Source organism: Lytechinus pictus, chromosome 2, assembly GCF_037042905.1.
Source record: "Lytechinus pictus isolate F3 Inbred chromosome 2, Lp3.0, whole genome shotgun sequence".
In the NCBI taxonomy this organism is placed as follows: domain Eukaryota; kingdom Metazoa; phylum Echinodermata; class Echinoidea; order Temnopleuroida; family Toxopneustidae; genus Lytechinus; species Lytechinus pictus.
The window spans coordinates 51,131,377-51,136,972 of NC_087246.1; positions in this window are offsets into that span (position 1 = coordinate 51,131,377).

Genomic DNA, 5,596 nt, shown 5'->3' on the forward strand with positions numbered 1-5,596 from the left:
TTTTACTCTTGATTGTGATGAAATTTTCAATGTTATGTTTGCTTAATTTTTCTTTTTATTCAAATCAACTTTTTGTTGGGTGGACTTGCACTTCAACAGGTAAAAAAAGGTCTCATGGCGTGGTTTATACCTTTCTCTCGAAGCAAAAGTGTTAAGATCTAACAAGATAACAAATTAGATCTTTCAATTTAGATGAATATACATTGTCTAAGAGCAGCGAACAGCATAAGATGTCACCTTGATTTTAAAAGTCTGAAGGTGAAAAAACCCATATAGGAAACTGGAACTAAATTTTTACTAAAAATAAAACAAAACCAATAACTCTGAATCTCGAGAAGAGCGTCTTCCCAATTCATCTAATGCCAATTCGTCCAATAGCCAACTCGTCTACTATCATTTGGTCTACCATCAGTTCGTCCACTTACCATATGGTCTACTTTCATTTAGTCTGATGCCATGTCGTCTAATAACCAGTTGGTCCAATAGCCATTTAGTACATATACCATTTGGTCTAATTGGACTAAGTGTTAAATTTTGCAAAATGAATGAAAATGAAATGGATATTAGACCAACTGGTTATGAGACGAAATGGTCATAGATGAAATGGCGATTAGACAAAGTGATGATTGGACCAAACGGTTGTTGGACGAAATGTTGATGGACGGAATGGCATTAGACTAAATGAAAGTAGACCATGTGGTGAGTGGACGAGTTGGCAGTAGACGAATTGACAATTTACCCTCTCAACTACATGACAGCACTGAAATTATGTAAGGAATGAAACTTACAGATAAATAACTAGAGTTTACTCTAAAATGCCATCATACTTGAAATGTATTGAAGGGGAAGAAAGTCGAATCGGGCATAGGAAGAGCCAATAGTCTGGATTCCAATGTGATAGAACAGAGGCAGGGGAGCGTAGGGGCAACTGCCCAGTATGTTTTTGTTTTAAGTAAAGGAGAAAAAGGGGAAGGAAGAAGAGTATTAAAAGGAGAGATATAGGCCATATTACTTTATAATACCTCCATACTTAAGTGTTTAAAAATAACATCAACTTTTAGTCACCTTGCCTCCCCCCAAAAAAAATAAAATAAAATAATGATAATAAAGATGATAATTTTTTTATGTCTTGGTATTGACCTCTGATAAAGGAATAATAATGAGTGAGAGAAATAGAGATAGGAGATTGGAAAGAGTTGAATATACAATTGGAAGAAAGGAGACGTATGAAATAGAGATGGCTTACTATATACCACTCCTCTTCATCCCTCTATCCGATGACCGGGGTAATGATATATCTGTAAACCTCTTAACAGAAACGCTTTTCTGTTGTCATCTTGGTCGCGATCGTCTACTCATTGTTTGGAATTTGTGATCGCAAATAATTATAAGTCACTCTATTTTCAGACAGCGTCGCTTTTAAATAAAATAAAAAATGATTCCAGCTTCTTTGGGAGAGTGAATGAATAATTGGCATGTAGACCTGGCGATTCTATTTCTGTACATTTCTCAAAAGGATCCTATGATATTATGCACCACTGAATAAAGGTTTGATGGCCCTGGCCCCCACCAATCATGATCACCAAGGAAAAAAAAGAGAAAACGAAAGAAATAGGAAGAGGTGATATATAACTTTCTGAATATGCCAAAATCTATCACAAAATTTGATATTGTACTAAAAAAAAAGGCCAGAATTTTTGCTCCCTCGTCGCTTATAATTTTTTCTTGCCCCAGGCATACGTCGTGTTTGGACCCCTCCAAAATTGTTTGCGCATTTTTATACGCCACTCTGGTTTGTGATATCGAGAGAAGAAGTTGATAAAAGATTCCTCCCATCTGAAAAGATCAATCTCTTAGCGCAATAACAATTTGGTATCATCCTGGACCCTAGGTATCAGGATCCAGTCGCTTATTCAAATGAAATGAAATCTTCAATTCCTTATAAAACAAAAACACTTTTCGGTTTCCCCCCGAAAAAAAATTAATGGCTCCGTTTTGGACATCGGTATATTCTGTTGTACCGGGACTTCGTTAGAAATGGACACCTACTTGAATGAACATATCGCCCTTTTGATCGAACCAAGAAGGTTAAAAAAAACCTTCTTGATCAAATTGACTACTCGCGCCTTAAATAAAGTGATTTGGTTAAAATTTGCCTGCTTGTTTATCTTTGTAAGTAATTGAATTGAATTTATTTCCGTAAAAAAAAAACAAATAACAATACGTATAAAATGATACAAGTGAAATTAATAAATGAAAACGGGAGGATGGCCCTACTCAGCAGCATCAATCATGGTGCTGCTGGTCTACCGAGGGGTCCTCATTATATTTTTTGGGGGCGGTCCTTCCAATTTTATTTGTTGGAATAAATTAATTGATGAATTGAATTGAAAATCGTTTGAAAATGAGATTATATCAGAAGTTATTTCAATATTTACAACTTGTTTAGGGGCCAAAATATGTAAATGGAGCCCACGAAAAACTTGTTTAGGGGGTGTTTGGAAATAATTTGGTCACGCATGTGTACAGCAATACATTGAGTTGGTTTCACCGAGAAAGTGAAAACTTGGAAATGATTTAACTTCGTTCTCCTTTTTTAAAGTGATTTCCCCTTTATCTATTTAACGGTTGAACTTGGACTACTGTTTTAAATTGAAAGCTTCCTCGTCTAATATCATAAAGAAAATATTCAAACAGAAATATGTTTTACTTTGTTCCCTGTTCTTTCTCCTCCTCTTCCTTAATTCTTTACCTTTCTCTTCTTTTCTGTATCTCCTATTCAGTCGGAAAGTATATAGTATATAGTTGCCATGTTTTTTTTAATTGTCCCCCTTTGTTTTTTCCTCTTAATTGTTTTGTAATGTACTCTGTTCAGATAAGATTTTTTTATGTATTATGCATTTATTGTCTATGTCACGGTGCACTTATCACAAGCTGTGATTTATATACCTCCAAAGTTGTTTTGTTCAAGTTCTTAAAAATATATTAATGGTTGTATCGTTGGAAATAAATGTACTTTCATGCATTCATAGGCCGCATCTTCCCCTCAGTAACACAGCCCTCAGTGGCGCAAGGGGCACAACATGGCACAAGTCCCCTTTATGGGAATCTTAAAAAAATGCGAGTGAACGCACAGTTTTGCCTATATTGAAAATGAGAATCTATAATATTGCGACAGATTTTGACATAATATTCAGCAAATCATATTTCATCCCTTTTCTTTCTTAATTCCCCCTTCTAATTCTTTCATTTCTAGACTCTGTTTCGGAACTTTGCACGCCAGTCCCAGTATAATTACAAATTAGAATAAGAGTAGGCCTATACTCAGGGGCGGATCCAGCTCCCGCCAATAGGGGGGGGGGGCGAAAAAATTGTTCACCCATATCTTCCCCGATCGGCCGCTTAAAGTTGATGCTTTTTTGTTTCTTTGAAGAGATTGTCTCAGTAGCGTGAGCCAAAAATTTTGAGGGGGTTTGATATGGCATATATCGCGTAAAATTAATAAGTTGTGAGCGAGAGAGGAAAAATTGTGACATTTTAATTGCAAAAATCATATGCCTATATATACCGTACTAGTATTTCACACTTATCCCTTTCCTTTTTTCCCCATTTTCTTGGTCGTGAAAAATTGGGGGGGGGGATGCCGATGTCCTAACATTCATTTCTTAGCTTTATTCTTACAAAAAACATTTTTAAAAAATGTAGAGCCCTATTTGAATAGTGCGAAGCACAAGCTGAATTTTTTTGAAATTTTATGTATTTTGTCCTGAAAATTGAATATTCTGGAAAATGTTTGTTTTTTCAATATGGGATCTGGCTTGATCGAAAAGGAACCTGTTAAGGACGATTTGCAGTTAGCTATTAAGACGACATGTTTCAACTTTTAGATAATGCGAGCGCAAAGCACGTGCTGAATTTTTTTTCCATTCCGACCTAAAAAATTGATATTCTAAGCACTTTTTAAAATAAACGGTCTAGTTATAAAACTAAACTATAAATTGATGCAAGCGCGAGCGGAAATAAATTGAGATTTCAGACCTAAAAAACGGGACACTCTATTCATTTTTCGTAAAAGGAGTTCCTACATTAATAATGCGAGCGCAAACTGGATAATTTTAGCACGTTTTCAATAAAGATCAAGCTGCATATCTCAATAAACTGTGTGCGCGTGTTTTCGAGTTAGAAAGAATATGAGCATTCTGATTACATTTAATATCATGAAATCAATAATGCGAGCGCGAGCGGAAAATATTTGATAGTCCGGTATGAAAAGGGTGAATTTAAGCACAATTTTAAAGTACTGTGTAGGGAAATTGTGAAGTGTATGTGGATAGCACTTAATAAATGATGCGAGTGCGAAGCGCGAGCCATATTTTTATTTTTATTTTGACCTATATAGGACCTGGACATTCTAGGCCTAGTTAAAATTAGGAATTCATGATAATTTTATTACCATATTTATTTCACTCACTCATTATAGGGTTATTACATGTAATAACCCTAATGAGTGAGTGAAATTTGTTGACATTTGAGGCCTGACAATTGGATATTTTAATTACATTTGTAATCATGAATAGGATTTATGAGTTAATATATTTTAACTATTAATGCGAGCGAAAATCGCGAGACGAAATTTTTGATAAACTGTCATAAAAGGGGGATTTTAAGTAGTTTGTTTTAGAATTAGTATATAAAAAATTTGTATGGAATAAACAAAGATAATATGTAGGCCTACTTGGCAAATCAAATAATGCGAGCGTACAGCGCAACAAGCTGCAAATGATATTCACACCATAAAACGGACATTTTACAATTTGTAAATCAAACAAAATATTGAAAGCTCGATGTCGAGCTGAAATATATTTTGTATATTGACTTCAAACTTGATATTTCAAGCTACATATCAGCCTATTGAGCAAAATATGTATTTCATCGAACAGGCTATGCGAGCGCGAAGCGCCGGAGCGAAAATTCAATAAAGTAACATGAAATATATATTTTTAAATCATTTTCCAAGTCTTCCCTGACCTTATTTTATTCACTCGTCTCCCTCCTCTTATTTTGCTCTTCTTTTTCCTCCTTTCTTTCCCCTTCTTTTTCTTTTTTTTTTTCTTTCTTTCGTTCCCCCTCATTTTTTTGCTCCGCCAATAGGGGGGGGGGTCCGGGCCCCTCGCCCCCCCCCCTGGATCCGCCTATGTACACTGAATATAATACTGAGTGAGTGAACCCCGAACCCCGGAGTGATCCGAACTGGTGATCGCGAGAGCGACCCAACTCTCCATTCAAGGTACTCCTTCACCTGTCAGAAACCTGGCAGTTGCATGGCAACTGTACGCCTCCCCGTGTGATACATTTTGCCAATCAACACTATTTAAAGATTTTATTTGTATATCTATTTTAGATGTTTATTTACATCAAACTATCAACAAAAATATTTTACATTATGAATCATAAATATAATTGGACTATACATACAACATTTTAAAGTCACAATAGGTTGATTAAATTTTTCATCAAATCAAGATTATTGATATTGTTTATCAATACTAGTACCGGTAATTGATTGCCTAGCTAGCTATACAGCTATAGGTATAGT